Raw genomic sequence first — 18,413 nt, forward strand, 5'->3', positions numbered from 1 at the left:
AGCGGTGCCTGACAGGAAGGGCCCAGCGGAGCGGTGCTTGAGACGGCGTGGCCGAGCGGAGCGGTGCTTGACAGGAAGGGCCCAGCGGAGCGGTGCTTGACAGGAAGGGCCCAGCGGAGCGGTGCTTGACAGGAAGGGCCCAGCGGAGCGGTGCTTGAGACGACGGGGCCCGGCGGGGCCCAGCGGAGCGGTGCCTGACAGGAAGGGCCCAGCGGAGCGGTGCTTGAGACGGCGTGGCCCAGCGGAGCGGTGCTTGACAGGAAGGGCCCAGCGGAGCGGTGCTTGACAGGAAGGGCCCAGCGGAGCGGTGCTTGAGACGGCGGGGCCCAGCGGAGCGGTGCTTGAGAGGAAGGGCCCAGCGGAGCGGGGCTTGAGACGGCGGGGCCCTGTTCAGCGGTGCCTGTCTTCACGGCGGGGCCCTGTTCAGCGGTGCCTTTCTTCTCGGCGGGGCCCTGTTCAGCGGTGCCTTTCTTCTCGGCGGGGCCCTGTTCAGCGGTGCCTGTCTTCTCGGCGGGGCCCTGTTCAGCGGTGTCTTTCTTCTCGGCGGGGCCCTGTTCAGCGGTGCCTGTCTTCACGGCGGGGCCCTGTTCAGCGGTGCCTGTCTTCACGGCGGGGCCCTGTTCAGCGGTGCCTGTCTTCACGGCGGGGCCCTGTTCAGCGGTGCCTGTCTTCACGGCGGGGCCCTGTTCAGCGGTGCCTGTCTTCACGGCGGGGCCCTGTTCAGCGGTGCCTTTCTTCTCGGCGGGGCCCTGTTCAGCGGTGCCTTTCTTCTCGGCGGGGCCCTGTTCAGCGGTGCCTTTCTTCTCGGCGGGGCCCTGTTCAGCGGTGCCTTTCTTCTCGGCGGGGCCCTGTTCAGCGGTGCCTGTCTTCACGGCGGGGCCCTGTTCAGCGGTGCCTGTCTTCACGGCGGGGCCCTATTCAGGGGTGCCTTTCTTCTCGGCGGGGCCCTGTTCAGCGGTGCCTTTCTTCTCGGCGGGGCCCTGTTCAGCGGTGCCTGTCTTCACGGCGGGGCCCTGTTCAGCAGTGCCTGTCTTCACGGCGGGGCCCTGTTCAGCGGTGCCTGTCTTCACGGCGGGGCCCTGTTCAGCGGTGCCTGTCTTCACGGCGGGGCCCTGTTCAGCGGTGCCTTTCTTCTCAGCGGGGCCCTGTTCAGCGGTGCCTGTCTTCACGGCGGGGCCCTGTTCAGCGGTGCCTGTCTTCACGGCGGGGCCCTGTTCAGCGGTGCCTTTCTTGTCTATCAAGGGAGCCAGACCTGGCCAGGACTCCCTGCTTAGTCGCCCTCCGACCGTGCAGTTGCTGGACCCTCCTGTGACGGAGTCCTGGGCCCGTGGGTGTCCTCCGTCACACCCGGGATGGGGCTTGTGGGGCCCTCCTGGTTCGCGCCCCTGCTGGCTGACTTCTCCGCCCTGCTGCCCTTTCCCTCCTTCGATGAGGCTCTCTGGCCCTTGCCTGCCCTTGATGTTGTGGCAGGTGACGGGCCACGACTTTGCTCCTTGGGGGCAGCCGTGTCAGCCTTCTCACGGCGGGCCTTGTTTTTACGGGTTCTCTTTCCGGGGGGGGGGGGCTGGCTGTTCCCTTGCTGCTGGCCGATGTATCTGTGCTGGGAAAGGGTGGACTCCAAAACCCGTGCACAATGGTCAGACTTGATGCAGGGCTGGTGATGGCTGAGGTGCTCTTCGGACTCTTACCAGATGGAGGGGGTGGGTCAGGTGGTGCAAAGAGGTCAAGTTTGGAGAGGAAAAGTTTTTTAGGAGCAATGGGAAGGGTAGGTGCAGTGGGTATGGGAGTGGAGGGAGAGGATGTGGTTGTAGGAGAGTCAGGTGTGCTGTCTATGGGTGCAGGTGCTTGTGACGTAGGCTGTCGTGTGGTGGTTGGCTGTTGTGTGGGTGGCTGCCTGCGTTTGTGTGTTTTGGAAGAGGGGGTGACAGACACAGTGGGAGAGGACACAGGGGACGTGTAAATGGCAGTGGGGGTGGTGACTGCACGTGTGCGGACTGTACTGGAAGGTGTGGTGGTGATGGAAGTACTGGCTGATGGTGGTGTGCATGCAGGTGTGAGTGGAGACGTCACAGGGAGGGGGGAGGGGGGAGGGAGACGAGGAGGAGGGGGACACAGAGGTGGTAGTGACTGTTGCCATGGCTGCATCTGGATGTTGCTTGGGTGAATGCTTGTGGGATCTGTGATGCTTATGTCTGGATGAGCTGCCCTTGGGTGTTGAGGTGTGTGCAGGCTGGTCTGATGTTGTGGATGGGATAGGCTGAGGAACAGGAGACTGGGAGACGGTGGAGGCAGTTAGAAGAGGGAGGCTGGAAACAGGGACAATGGCTGCCGTCAGTGCTGAGGCCAGAGCATTGAACGATCGTTGATGGGCAGCATGACCCGAATGAATGCCCTCCAGGTATGCATTGCTCCGATGCACCTCCCTCTCTACCCCCTGGATGGCATTCAAAAGGGTAGACTGCCCAACAATGATGGTCTGTAGGAGGTCAATGACCTCCTCACTGAGGGCAGCAGGGGTAACTGGGGCAGGGCCTGAGGTGCCTGGGGCGAAGGAGATGCCCGCCTTCTTGGGCGAGCGGGCACGGAGCGAAGGCTGAGGGGCTGCTGGGAGGGCGGAGCTGGTGCGCTGGGTGGCGGCTGTACCTGTTGAGGCGGGGGGCACGGATGTTGCCGCCACCGCTAGGGAGCTCCCTTCTGAGGACGTGTCAGTGTCGCTGGTGTCACCACGGGTCCCCGTTGTGGAGCTCCCCTCGCCCTCCGTATCACTGGTGACCTCGGTGTCTGTAGCATGGCCCACCGGGGCCTTGTGAGTTGCAGCTCCCTCGTGCTCCGATGCCAATTCTCCTGCGCCTGATGATGCTAATGCACACATGCACAAGAAGATAAAGAAAAAGGGTGGGGGGGAGAAATAAAGACAGGTTGAGTGCATGCATTGTCAACACCATTGTCGGAGAGGACAGACACAGGAGCCTCCAGCACTACGCCGCGCAATCGGGGTACACTACTCAGTACTTGTGACTAGGCCTACAGGTCTATGGACAACAAATGCACACATGGGTGATGCTGGACCATGGATTGCTGTACTTGGCACCCTACAGAGGTGGGGGGCGGGGGCACAGGGCCATGCCTAAAGGAGGGGACTACACTACAGAAAGCGCCCTGGCCTAATGTCACCCACAGCCCTCCTCCCCCACCCAGGCACCTCCACTGCGCGTAAAGATAGGAGAATGTGCTGGTACTCACCCCCTTGTGTCTGCTGTGATGTCCTCACGCGCCCATCCAAATCGGGGTAGGCCACCGCCAGGATCCGGGACATCAGGGGGGTCAAGGTACGACTGGCACCCCTCCTACGTTGGGAGGCCATCCCCAGCAGTGACTCGGCGGTCTTCCTGGTCCCACGGCGGATGTCCTCCCACCTCTTTCGGCAGTGGGTGCCCCGTCTGTTGTGGACCCCCAGGGCCCGGACTTTCTTGGCGATGGCACGCCAAATGTCAACTTTCTGATGGGCGCTGACCTATTTGACATGTACAGGGTGGGAAAGGAAATTTCAACATTTTTCTGCATGTTAGATGTGATTGCCCCCCCCTCCCCAACCCTGCCATGTGGCACATGCTCTCATCTGTCGTGCCTTGCACTCCTCATTCGCTCCCCACCCCACCATCTTACATCCACCATACACAACCCAGGCATAGCCCATTCAACGTGCACCCAGTGTACTTACCTGTTGGTCTGGAGGACCGTAGAGTAGCGCATACTGGGGCAGGACCCCATCCACAAGTTTCTCCAACTCTTCTGAAGTGAAGGCAGGGGCCCTTTCCCCAGTCGCAGCAGCCATTGTCTCTTCCAGACCGAGGTCAAAGCAGCACTTGCAGTATAGGTCCTCTCCTGTGGGTGATCAGGTCTCGAGTGATTAGGCAGATAGAAAATGGCGGTCACGCCCGCGGCGGTGCGTACCGGCGCGGTGCGCACCGCGACCGCCGGCGCACATCGTCATTGGCTCCTGAGACCCATAGGGTGCAATGTTAACCAATGCGCCTTCGCATTGCGGTCTTCGACCGCCTACCGCCACGGTGTGCCACGCCAGCGCGTTGACCTCACATCCCACTGTCACACTTCTCAGGTCAGGCAGCCGCCATTACAAGGGCCCACATGGCTTAATTGCTACTGCGTCACACAGGCCTAGGCCTTGCATTGCCACTCATACAAGCCTTTCAATGCATAGCGATTCGTGTACTGTGCAAGCTGGGTGAACGTACCTGTGGGTTGCTTGACTCTGTGCTCCATGTTGTCCTTCCTAGGCACCGTCCGCTGGGACTTGCGAGGAGAAGGATGAATCCTCCCGTGTACCGACCGCTGGTGGACCTGTCGACAATGGAAGAACGACATATTATACTTCGTTACCGACTTGACCGAGCCACTATACATGAACTGTGTGCCCAGCTGGAGCCAGACCTGATGTCCCCCATCCGCCAACCCACAGGGATTCCCCCTCTGGTGCAGGTTCTGTCAGTACTCCATTTTTTGGCAAGTGGGTCTTTTCAGACAACAGTGGCCATGTCATCAGGGATGTGTCAGCCTATGTTTTCTAAGGTTTTGTCCAGAGTGTTGTCTGCCCTGATGAAATACATGCAGAGATACATTGTTTTCCCTGAGGAGGGTGATTTGGCCACTGTGAAGGGTGATTTCTATGCCCTTGGACATATCCCCAACATCATTGGTGCCATTGATGGGACCCATGTGGCTTTAGTACCCCCAAAAGACAATGAGCAGGTGTACAGAAATAGAAAAAATGACCATTCGATGAATGTCCAGGTGGTCTGTTTGGCTGACCAGTACATCTCCCATCTAAATGCCAAGTTCCCTGGGTCAGTGCATGACGCGTATGTCATGCGAAATAGCAGCATCCCTTATGTGATGGAACAGCTACAGAGACACCGTGTGTGGCTAATAGGTGACTCTGGTTACCCCAACCTGCCTTGGCTATTGACCCCAGTGAGGAATCCCCGGACCAGGGCAGAGGAACGGTACAATGAGGCACATGGGCGAACTAGGAGGATTATAGAACGGACCTTCGGGGTCCTGAAGGCCAGGTTTAGGTGCCTGCATATGACAGGTGGATCCCTAATGTACTCACCAAAGAAGGTGTGTCATATCATCGTGGCCTGCTGTATGCTTCACAATCTTGCATTGCGACGCCAGGTGCCTTTCCTGCAGGAGGATGATCCATATGGTGGTGTTGTAGCAGCTGTGGAGCCTGTGGAGAGTGAAGAGGAGGAAGACGACGGGGACGACACGGACAACAGGGACACAGTTATACAACAGTATTTTCAGTAGCACACAGGTAAGAATCACCCACGCCATTTTACATTTACTTCTGGCCTCCTGCATCTCTACTTTCTTTGTTTCCCCCCAGTTCCTTTTCACTGATTTTTGACTTTCCCTTCCCTTTTCAGAGCTGTATGACCCACAGCGTGACTTCTGCTTTGTTTGCCCATGGACTAATGCTTATTGACATTGGTATGTTGTCATCACAATGTAACTGAACATTATTGCACCGTTATGTGTAATACATTTGTAAAGAATACAAGCAGACTCCTGAAATTTGAAGTGCAATTGGTGATTTATTTTAAGTGCTGCATATAGGTCCATGATAGTAAAACGGTGATGGGTGGGGGTGGAGTAATGTCCATGGCAGAGTGCAGTTCTCAGTAGCACAGGTGCATTGTCCATATGCCTGTGGAAGGATGGAGCAGGGGCAGTTCAAGGTTGGACAGGGTGACAATGTGGGACAGTGGGATGACATCAGGGGGTATCTTATGCTGGCGGGGGTCTTGGCATCCTACTCTGTCTTCTTGTGTGATCTCAGGTTCCGCTTGCGGGGTGGTTGATCTTCAGCAGGAGGTGGGGTTCTGGTGGCCTGTCGTTGTGTGGGGGCCTCCTGTCCACTAGCGCCGGCGGAGGTGGTAGGCTGTTCGTCGTCCGGGCTAGTGACAGGGGCCCTTTGGGGTGCCACATGGTCCCGCAATGAGGTGACTATCTGGTTGAGGGCCAGGACGATGGTCCCCATTGCGGTACCGATGTTCCTGAGTTCGTCTCTGAACCCCATGTACCGTTCCTCCTGCTGTGCCTGGATCTCCTGGAACCTGGCCAGTACCGTCGCCATCGTCTCCTGGGAGTGGTGGTATGCTCCCATGGTGGTGGTGAGGGCCTCTTGGAGAGTGGGTTCCCTGGGCCGGTCAACCCCCTCTCGCACAGCAGCCCTCCCAGTTCCCCTGTTTCCCCGGGCCTCTGTCCCCTGGACGGTGTGCCCACTACCACTGCCCCCAGGTCCCTGTTGTTGTTGGGGTGGTGGGTCAGCCTGGGTGCCCTGTAGTGGCGGACACACCGCTGATTGACGCGTCCTGGAGACAGAGGCATGGGCCCGCTGGGTGGGAGCTGTGCTGGTATTCCCAGAGGGGGTTGGGTCTGCTGTGGCCTGTGTCTGTGTGTGGGGAACCGACTGTCCAGAGGTCCCCGATGGTCCGGGCTGGTCATCATGTTCTAGGTCGACAGAGCTGCTGTCATCACTGGGGGCCTGTTCTGGGGGCGGGATGGACAAATCTGGACCCTCCTGGCCGGTGTGTTGGCGTTCGGGCCCTGCAGGGGTAAAAGAGTATGGTTATTGCTTCTGTGTGTGCCACGGCGTGCGATTTGTGGGTGCCCTTGTCCCCCAGTGCTGGCATTCCCTTGTGGGAGGAGTTGTGAGGGTGGTTTGTGGGGGGGGGGGTTATGTGCAGTGGTCATGCTTAGGTGATGGGTGTCCATGGTTTGTGTTGGCATTCAGGGATTGGTGTTGTGTTGGGTGGGTTGTGCTGGTGAGACATTGGCAGGGAGGATGTGTGCTGGGGGGTTGGGGGTGAAGGTGGGGGTGTGGGTTGGCATGCTGGTGGTTGGGGGGGTGAAGTAGTTGGGATTAGACTTACCAGAGTCCATTCCTCCGCCTACTCCAGCGAGGCCCGCAGGATGCAGGATGTTCAAGACCTCTTGCTCCCATGCTGTGAATTCGGGTGGAGTGGGTGGGGGTCCGCCGCCAGTCTTCTGCACAGCGATGTTGTGTCTTGACACCATCGACCGCACCTTCCCCCGTAGGTCGTTCCAGCGCTTTCGGATGTCTTCCCGGTTTCTGGGATGCTGTCCCACAGCGTTGACCCTGTCGACGATCCTTTGCCATAGCTCCGCCTTCCTGGCTATTGTGGTGTGCTGCACCTGTGTGCCGAATAGCTGGGGCTCTACCCTAATTATTTCCTCCACCATGACCCTGAGTTCTTGGTCCGAGAACCTGGGGTGTCTTTGGGGTGCCATGGGGTGGTGTTTGTGGTGATGAGTGTGGTGTGTGGTGTTTTGTGCGTGGATGTAGTGTGGGTGATGATGTTGTGTTCCTCTGTGTGTTGGGGTTTTTGATAGCGGTGCTCTCTCTCTCTCTCTCACCTTCTCTCCGAATTTCTAGTAGTGGGGGTTTGTGGGTGATGTGGGTGTGTGTTTTATAGTTGATTGGATGTGTGGGAGTGGTGTTTGTATGTGTATCAGGTGTGTGTATTTCAAATTGTCCAATGTGGCTGTGTTTTGGAGCTGGGTGTGTATTTTGACCGCGGCGGTGTGTAACGCCAATGGAATACCGCGGTTAAATGACCGCCGCGTGGATTCGTGGGTCGTAATGGCATGGGCGTGTTTGTGTTGGCGTGACGGTGGAGGTTTGGTCATCTCCAGTTTATCGCTGACCGCTGATGAGGCGGCCTTCCGTGGATGTCGGGTTTTTGGCGGTTTGGCAGTTGTGGGTCAGAATGACCGTGGCGGTTTACCGCGGCCGCGGCGGTAGAATGGCGGTGTTCTGACCGGCGGTAAGAGCCTTTTACCGCCGAGGTCAGAATGACCCCCTTAGACCTTACACAAGAATGTATGGAGGTCATTAAACAGGCTAGGAAACCTACTACAAAACATTGTTATGCAAACAAATGGAAAATATTTTTTTACTACTGCCACAATAATAAAATTCAACCACTACATGCTTCCGCAAAAAACATTGTAAGCTACCTGTTACACTTACAAAAATCTAACCTAGCATTCTCTTCTATTAAAATACATCTCACAGCAATCTCTGCCTATCTGCAGATTAAACATTCAACATCACTCTTTCGAATCCCAGTCATCAAAGCATTTATGGAAGGATTAAAAAGAATCATACCCCCGAGAACACCACCAGTCCCTTCATGTAACCTCAATATTGTATTAACATGACTCATGGGACCACCATTTGAACCCATGCACTCTTGTGAAATACAATACTTACCTTGGAAGGTCGTCTTCCTCATCGCTATCACTTCTCTTAGAAGAGTAAGCGAAATACAAGCATTTACTATACAAGAACCCTTTATACAAATACATAAACATAAAGTGGTTCTCTGTAAAAATCCAAAATTCTTACCAAAAGTTATATCACCATTCCACCTAAACCAAACAGTGGAACTCCCAGTCTTTTTTCCACAACCAGACTCAGTAGCAGAAAGAGCCTTACATACGTTAGACATCAAAAGAGCACTAATGTATTACATTGACAGAACAAAACAGTTTCGCAAAATAAAACAATTATTTGTAGCCTTCCAAAAACCTCATGCAGGGAATCCTATATCCAAGCAAGGCATTGCTAGATGGATAGTGAAATGTATGCAAACCTGCTATATTAAAGCAAAAAGGGATCTACCTATTACACCAAAGGCGCATTCCACTAGGAAAAAGGGCGCCACAATGGCTTTTTTAGGGAATATACCTATGACAGAAATTTGTAAGGCAGCCACATGGTCTACGCCTCATACATTCACAAAACATTACTGTGTAGATGTGTTAACAGCACAACAAGCCACAGTAGGACAGGCTGTATTACGAACATTATTTCAAACAACTTCAACTCCTACAGGCTAAGCCACCGCTTTTGGGGAGATTACTGTTTACTAGTCTATGCACAGCATGTGTATCTGCAGCTACACATGCCATTGAACGGAAAATGTCACTTACCCAGTGTACATCTGTTCGTGGCATGAGACGCTGCAGATTCACATGCGCCCTCCCGCCTCCCCGGGAGCCTGTAGCCGTTATAAGTTGAATAAAACTTGTAAATTTGTAAATATATACTATTCTTATACACATCATGTACATACATACTTACTCCTTTGCATGGGCACCTTTACTATATACACAACTCCTACCTCACCCTCTGCGGGGAAAACAATCTAAGATGGAGTCGACGCCCATGCGCAATGGAGCCGAAAGGGAGGAGTCCCTCGGTCTCGTGACTCGAAAAGACTTCTTAGAAGAAAAACAACTTGTAACACTCAGAGCCCAACACTAGATGGCAGGATAATGCACAGCATGTGAATCTGCAGCGTCTCATGCCACGAACAGATGTACACTGGGTAAGTGACATTTTCCATATTTAACATTCCATTAGCATGGATATCTCTTTTCTTTATACTCTATCACTCCTACCTTACCCTCTGTGGGAAAACAATCTAACATGGAATCGATGCCCATGCGCAATGGAACTGAAGAGGAGGAGTCACTCGATCCTATGACTCCAAAACACTTCTTCGAAGAAAAACAACTTGTAACACTCCGAGCCCAACACTAGATGGCAGAAGTATATGCACAGCATGTGAATCTGCAGCAGAACATGCCACGAACAGATGTACACTGGGTAAGTGACATTTTCCATATATATATATATATATATATATATATATATATATGCATATGTGTATGTATATATGTGTGTGTGTATACATATTTATGTGTATGTTATTCTATACTTAACATGTTCTCAGTCATTGTATAGCTCCTAGATAAGTTGTTATATTAGATACTTATGAATCCCTGCTCTCGTTTTTATATCACACTGATCAAATGTTTTATTATCATAAGCATTTCGCTATTCAAAAATTGAGGAAAGATAAATACATGTTAGAAAAGTACACTTATTAATTAACTTTTAATATTACAAATCTTGAAAGTCTGTGTTTATACAATACTACTTTTCTTCTCATATATTATACCCATTATTATATTCCTTGAACATATATTCCCTTACTATGTATTTACATAACTATTTATTACTCTGTTCCTACTGTACTAGAGAAAAATTAAATAAAAATAAATAAAATTAAATCTATAAATAAAATTCAAATTATAAATAATTTAATTAAAGTAAAAAATAATAATGATGAATAAAAGACAAATAAAAATAAAAATATATAATAATAAATACAAATAATATAAATATACTCACTTGTAATCTTTACTTTGTCTACCCATTACTCTGTGGCATGTCTCTATCAAGCTATCCTCCATCCCCACTCTGACTCATCCCAAACCCATTCTACTACTTTCATCTCCAAAATAACCCAGCCTAAGTTCTTCCCTCCTCTTTCACATCTTGCTCACCCCAAACCTCAGTTTACTACCATGATCTCTCAAACAACCCTACTAAATGCTTCCTCATTTATCTCATCTTTGACTCATCCAAAACCCCTCCTGCCACTGTGATCTCCCTAACCCTGTCCACAGACTCTTCCCTCCTCCATCTCTCCTTTACTCATCCCAAGCCTCATCCTATTACTATAAACTCCCAATTAACACTTCTGGATTCTTCCCTCCTGTATCTCTCCATTACTCTAGTCAATCCAACTAACAAACTCACATATCCTCTGCTCAAATTAACTCATAATAATACTTATACTGTACTCATATTTCATTATACTAACCCACCACTAATTCCTCTTGGGTTCCGGAGTAGCGTCCTACTCCCCAAAAAGCGATTTGACGCCTCGTCAGGGGAAGTAAGCGCTATATAAATACTATTACAATCACAACTTCAGTTACAATACATAGGGCCTGTAAATTAAAAGCTACTAGTTGGCCTGCAGCACTGATTGTGCCTATCACTTATGTAGCCCTGTAAACATGTCTCAGGCCCGCCACTGCAGAGCCTGTGTGCATTCTAACTGCCACCCTGACTTGACAATTGAAACCTTATGCCAAGCCCAGATATCCCATTTTCTTACATATAAGTCACCCCAACGGTAGGTCCTAGGTAGCCTATAGGGCAGGATGCCATGTAATTGAAAGGCAGGACATAAACATTTAAGTTCTGATGTCCTGGTAATAAAAAACTCCCCAAAGTCGTTATTCATTACTGTGAGGCCTGCCCCTGTCACAGACTGGACTTGGGAATTCCTTATAATACCTTTAAGCTGTAATTCTTGATCTGAGAGGAGTAGCTGCATCATGGGTAGTACCATTGGAATGGTAATAATAAATCCTCTTTACTGGTAAAGTCGGATTTATTAATACTATTTTAGAAATGCCACTTTTAGAAAGTAGGCAGTTCTCTGCACTCACTGCCCTATGTGCCCACAGCCTATCTCCATTACATGCCTGGATTGGGCTAGGTGACAGCTCCACTTGTGCATTTCCTTCAGACACCCACAACACAGGATACCTAACTGTATCTGCACACTGATAAGTCTTCCTGGGGAGAAAGTTGGGAAAGGCTCACACTTACACCTCAAAGTGTAGTGTCTAGAGTCCACACAAAGGGTCTGATTACTTCCCACTTGATAGTCTGTAGCCGAGGCTGACCTGAAAGGGGGACCTGTGCACTTCACACAAACTCTTTGTAGTCACCCCCCACATAAAGGACACTTTCTAGTATAAGTACTAGGTCCTTGACCCCCTAAAATCAGTACACTTCTGGACTCAAGAATATACTGCCGGAGTAAAGACTGCTGTGTGCCAGGATTGCCACTCTGCCAGGATTGACTGCTCTCAGGAACTGCTGCCCTGCTTCGCTGTGTCACCCTGCTACCTGCTGATCTCTGCCTGGTAGCCCAAGATTCGTCCTTCACACCGAGAGTGATTCTGAGCTTCCCTGCTTTCCTTTGGCATTCGCCTTCAATTGCAAAACGAGCGGCTTTTACTAACCTTCGCCGCTCACATCTGAAACCGGCCCAGAGGGGCCCTGCCTTCCTTTGCCGCTCACCTTCAATTTCAGCTTGAACAGCTTTTGCTAAACTTCACCACTCACATCTTAAATGTGCCCAGAGCAGCCCTGCTGTACTTTGCCGCTCGCCTTCAACTTCAACTCTAGCAACTTTTGGTAAACTTCACTACTCACATCTCAAACCTGCCCGGGAGTGGCCCTGCTTTCCTTTGCCTGCTCGCCTCCAATTTCAACTCTAGCGGTTTTTGCTAAACTTCGCCGCTTGCATTTGAAACCTGCCCCCTGCTTTCCCTTGCCGCACACCTTCAACTTCAATCTGAGCGACCCTTGCTAAACTTCACCAATCACACCTGAGATCTGTCCGAGCGGCCCTGCTTTCCTTTGCCGATCACCTTCAATTGCAAACCAAGCGACTTTTGCTAAACTTCACCGCTCGCATCTGAGATCTACACGGAGCGGCCCTGCTTTCCTTTGCCGCTCATCTTGAATTTCACCCCGAGCAACTTTTGCTAGCCTTTACTGCCTGCATCTGTGACCAACTGGAAGTGTCCCTGCTTTCCTTTGCTGCCATTTTCCTTTTCACTTTAACCTCCTCAGTCCTGTTGTACTGAGCATAAACTTTACCATGTGACAAAAAGTGCCGTGCAAGCCCTCTTTTTCATCAGGAAGGACACAACTTCTGCTCAATCAAAATATGTACTTAGTGGAATCAACATTTGGGTCGTGCCAAAACTGGTCACTCTATCATAAAATTACAAACATGTATCAATTTAAGGTTTACAATGATTCACAAATTGCAACTCTTTTACCCCGAATGTTTGTCAAGTGATAACCAAAAACCTTTCCTGCTATGTTAATTTGAGAATCTCTGTAACAAAATACCTTTTGACAAGCATTAGCACAGTGTAATTACAATCCACCCTTAAAGGTCTATGGCGTTTAACATATGTTTTTCACAGTAAATAGGCCAGGCCTACTGTCATAACTTTAATAATAATAAGTTTAGGCCTACAGCCTCGATCAATGGATTATCATCATTAACAAATCTGTCATGATGTGCTGAGCAAAGGCTTTCTACAAGGCAAAAAGTACTCTTTTTCAGCAGACGCACAAAACTTTTGCTTAATAAAAATCTTTGCTCAAGGTAATCAATATTTTGGTGGAGCCAGAGCCTCTCTGTCAATCGTACAGCTTTTTCTAATGATCACACCACACAAGGTACTGACCGCTACACCTTTAAGTCAGACATAAAAATCTGTTCACACTCAAAACATCTTTTATACAGTACCTATAGAATCAAGCCACACAACAAGCTCTCTCGTATGTGGCAGATTTATCATTATTTCACGCAGCGCAGCAAGCTTCGCTGCTGTGGTGTGCTACGTGAAAGGGAAAGGGCAGGAATGCGCCGTATTTAACATGATACAGCACATTCCGGTCCTTTCCTTGAACTGGTGCACGGTGCAAGGGTGCCTGTGTTGTAGGGACACCTTCCTGCTCAAAAACAATCCCCAGAGGCGTTGCTTTCCTCTTTATAAGGGGTGCTGCAGAATGCAGCACACTTAGAAAGAGTAAGCAATGAGGAGAAATAAAGATATTTCTCCTTGTTGCGCCTCCCCGGGGAAGGTGTAGAATTTGCTGCATTCCCAGGTTTACCAATGTTGGCAAATCTGGAAATGCACCAAAATACATGGGTGAATGCATGGGAAAAAGCACACTCCACCCATGGAACACCTCCATGGGGCAGAGTAATGCAAGTCAGCGATTTGCGCTGCCTTGCATTACTCCAGATTTATCAAGCCACTCAGCGTAACTTAATAAATCTGACTTAGGTTTTGCATCTCCCTTGTGCCCCCTTGGGTGGCGCATGGGCAACACAAATTTTGATAAATATGCCCCAATCTGTTTTAACTCACCTCCATGCCGCACATCCTAAATCGCCAAATTTCTCTCCTATTTTCCAACTCAGTCCCTTGAGACCTGATGCTATTAACTTCTGCTCCTCCAGGGCAAACTGTGCCCTCCATGCCTCACTTCAGCCTCCAAGGCTTGCAACAGCTCTCTGACCTCCCAGTTAATGCTCCCCGCAAAGAGTAGATACCTCACTTTAGGAACCCTTTTTTCCCCAAATCAAGACCAATGCTTCTGAAACTGCACAAGTGTTTGGCATTTCTCAGTCACTGTATTTAGCACCTCCATACTGCAAACATGACCCCTTAAGCTCCTCAGCCTACAGCAACAACCAGGCACCTGCCTTCTTTCACATCACACTTAAGGATCCTTGATGCCAAGTCGCACAAGTTGTGCTGCATCCCTACACAGATATGCTACATATTGTTTTCTTCCAGTTAATCCTTCATACCAGTTTAGTGTCTTAACCCACTGATAAATGGTATTGCTTTATGTCCCTGTGACCCTCCTAATGTTAACAACATGGGATTTAAGTCACCATACCTTATGTGTCCATACCACTACCGTCTGCCACATCCTTCTGCAAATGTGCACCTGATCCACCTCTGGAATGGATAAAGATTTACCTCGAAGTGTTCCCCCGCCCAGTACTTAATTTGTAAAGGAAGTGCAATTGTCCGAACCTTTTCTCAGAAGCCCAATGGCCGATGCAGCCAAGTGTTGAGGGTGCCAAATAGCAACACTCCGAAGTCTTGATTCCACCTCATTCTTCTTTCATCCACCACCATATACAAGCTGCCCCATTATTTGACTATTGTAGATAGGGGCTGGGGGTAGCAGGATGAGACCACGTTACCACTTAAGTGGCTACAGATTTTCGTCATTATACTACAAACATTGTCAAATCCACTAAAACGTTTGTTAAAATCATATTTGGTTCAATCAATGTATTTCAAATACACAACCTGTGCCTCTGTTTTCGTGTACTGGCTCTAAGAATAGCTCAACCTCTTTGTTTGAAGTGTCAGCTCTAACTTACCTGCTGAATTTTTCAGCCTATAAAATTGGGTTGGTTGTTTCGGCACACAGTAAACCTGGGCTCAGGAACCCTGGATCGTTTTTGATTGTCTGGAACGGATTTCCACATGGGAATTCTGCTTCACACAGTTTCCAATCAGGGTTCATGCATTTCATGGGCACCTTGCAGGTGGGAGGAAAAGACACCGGAAGATAGGAAAAGCAATGGAGTACTAAAAAAACCTCCTATTTGATGTAATCGGTTGTTGAAGTGGGTAGGATCTATTGGAAATAACATTCCCAATCTTTTTTTTAAATGTTTACAATAATAGTTTTTATGCTTTTATTTTTTTTTAAATAACATTGCAGACTTGAAAAGACCTTGAAGTGCCCCTGGTCGCAAGGAAGGCGTGAGTTATTTTCTGTGAAGCAAAATGAGAGGCAGACAGTAAAAGAAGAAACAGGCCATCTTGTTAGGGTGCCTGCTACCTGGAAGAAATGCAAATGTGTGCAAGGGCTGCGAAATTTAAGGCTGCTTTGAAGTCAGAGTATGGTTTTAATTCATTGACTCATGTGAGGCTTCTTGGTGAAAAAGGTTTATTCTTTTTGAGTGGTAATGTAAGGGTTTTATCAGCAGTGGTCTGGCGTGTGCCCTAATGGAAACTTTAAAAAAAAGCTCTGCAATAGGTTCAGTCATAATAGAAACTTATTAAAAAGGGTTTGCAGCAGATACAGACTGATTGCGTATTATTCAAAATATAACTTTCAAATGCCCTTTTTTAAATCTATGAAACCAGAAAAAAGATTGGTAGGTCCACCATAAATTCCAAATATAAGTTTAATGCGTTATGTAGTCAAGGTGTATATATATATATATATATATATATATATATATGCATTGAGTCAAGTCCATAAATTCAGCTCATTGTTTACTGTGACATACTTGAAAAAGCAAACAGCCGACACATGTTTTGCCCCCTGGGGTGCTTGCACCTGGGGCTTTCTCAAGGCTGAAAAGATGTAGGAAAGGAAGAACATCTTGTATTATATAAAAGTAAATGATATCAAAAAAATCAAGGAAGAAAAAGTGCCAAAAATACCCAAAATTCCCTCATTCAAAGTGCAGAGGAGAAAAAGAGAGTGAATTGATTAAAACATTTAAAAGAATACACCTCAAGTCAGAAAATAGTGATAAAATGAAAATAAAGCTAAAGTAATTTTAATGAATTACAGAAGTCAAATGAGTGAATTAGTTATAAGGCGGTGCTGGCAGTTGGGTTTCTATACAAGTTAAAAAATAAGATGGAATTTAAACATGAAGAAGTAAATAAATATAAATAATTAAAAATGAAAATCGAATATGCACTGACTGATGTAACTCAAGATACAGAATTGAATCAACTTAAGCCAAAATGATCTATAGCATCCTACTGAGCGGATCAAAAAGTGGTTTACCCGAAGAGATAATGATCGACTGCCTAAACCAAACCGGATCTCCTGGTTAAGTTATCATCAGAACGTTAAGTAGGGTATATGTAAGAGGCATAACAAGGTTTCTGCTCTCTGTGTGTGCTGCATTCTGCAGGACACAGAGAGGAAAAAGCCTCTCAGGATTGTTTTTGTACAAGAAGGTGCCCCTTCCTGCACAAAAACAATCCTGCATGCAACACCTGCACCTTTGCACCATAGGGCAAGGGTGCCTGCGTTGGTGCTAAGCAGGCCATTGTTCACCAGTGCAGGGGAAAGGGCAGGAATGTGCTATGTTGCCATATATATGGCACATTCCTGCCCTTTCCCAGTGACACAGTGCAGCACAGCAAGGTGACTTGCTGCACTGCGCCACTATTTCGTAAATATGTCCCATAATATTTTTTACTGAAAGGGTACCTTTCCTGTCCAAAACCTATGCTTGCCAGAACCGACATGCTTGCACTAGTGCAAGCGTTTGTGTGTTGATGTATGTCAGTCTAAAAGGTGCCAGCGCAGGGACAGAAGACATCACCATTATCTTAGTACATATGGCGCAGTTTGTCATATTTTAGTACATGTGGTGCAGATCTTCTCTCTGCTTTTCACGCAACGCAGCAACTTTCGTTGTTATGCTACTTGAAAAGTTAATAAATCTGTCCCTTAATCTCTGCACATTTTGCAGCAGCTTTTCTTATATGGAGTGTACTACAATTTTAAGATAATAACTAGCATATTCAGAGTGCTTTCAGTTGCAGGATGGGACCTCGTAGGCCTATAAATACCTGTCACTATTCTGTTGGTGCCCCAACCAGGATACATGTCACTGTTCTATTTGCGCCCCAACCAAGATTCTATTGTGCAACTACGTACACACACAAACATCTGCAGTGACGCCATTAACCAATTCAGCTTGAATAGCATAAAATAACCCATTTCCCCCCAATTATTTTGACATGTATTAATCTTTCGAGGTGTTTGCTTTAAATTTTGTATGAATTTGCCTGAAGATGAATGGCCTACAAAATAGCTGTAGAATATTTCGTTCTGTTTTTAGCCACATCTCAGGCTCCACCAACACTGCACTCAGGATGAGAGCAGAGGTTTTTTATTCACTTCAAATACTTTGGATATATCTTGTACGAGGCATTTACGGAGGCTCCCTCTCCTGCACCATCCAGCACCCACCAGCTGAGATCTGTGTGTTTCCTGGAAGCTGAGAAATCCTGGATTGAGACTCAGGACAGAGGTAAGCTTAAGCTCTTCTATCCCAATAGGCATTGGTTGCCACCCCCCTCCATGCACCGTATTTATGAAATACAGTGCATTCCTGTCCTTTCCCCCTGCACCAGCACACAATTGGCTGTCTATTGTCCTCACAGGCAACCTTGCACCATGGTGCAGGGGTGCCTGCATTGCATGCAGGATTGTTTTTGTGTAGTAAGGGACACCTTCCTGTACAAAAAACAATCAGGAGAGGTGTTTTCCTCTTTCTATGTGCACTGCAGAATGCAGCACACATAGAAAGGGGAAACAATGAGGAGAAATGAAAATATCTCTCCTCATTATGCCTGCTTTGGGAGGCATAACGTTTTGGCGCTGCCTCAGGTTTACGTGATTAAGTAAATCTGGGAACAGTGTCAGAATCCATGAGTGTTGCGTGGGAAAAACCAATGTAACACCTCTGAAATGCCTCCCAGGCGCAGAGTAAGGCAACCCAGTGACTTGCCATGCTTTGTCTTGCTCCATATCTATGAGGCCAGGCAAAGCCAACCAAAATGGCTTTGCATGGCCTCAGAGATATGTTTGAGGCTTGCGCCGCCGGAGCATAACAAACAGTGACGCTTCGCTGTGCAAGCCTCTCATAAATATGCCCCGCCATTTTTATTCCCTGCCTCACACTTCTTAATTACTCCCTCTTTTGAACTCCTCCTAACACAGCCATGCTAACTTCCCCAAAGATCGCCTGAATTTTAGATTGCGTATTCAT

This window comes from Pleurodeles waltl, chromosome 3_1 (genome assembly GCF_031143425.1).
Source record: "Pleurodeles waltl isolate 20211129_DDA chromosome 3_1, aPleWal1.hap1.20221129, whole genome shotgun sequence".
In the NCBI taxonomy this organism is placed as follows: Eukaryota; Metazoa; Chordata; class Amphibia; order Caudata; family Salamandridae; genus Pleurodeles; species Pleurodeles waltl.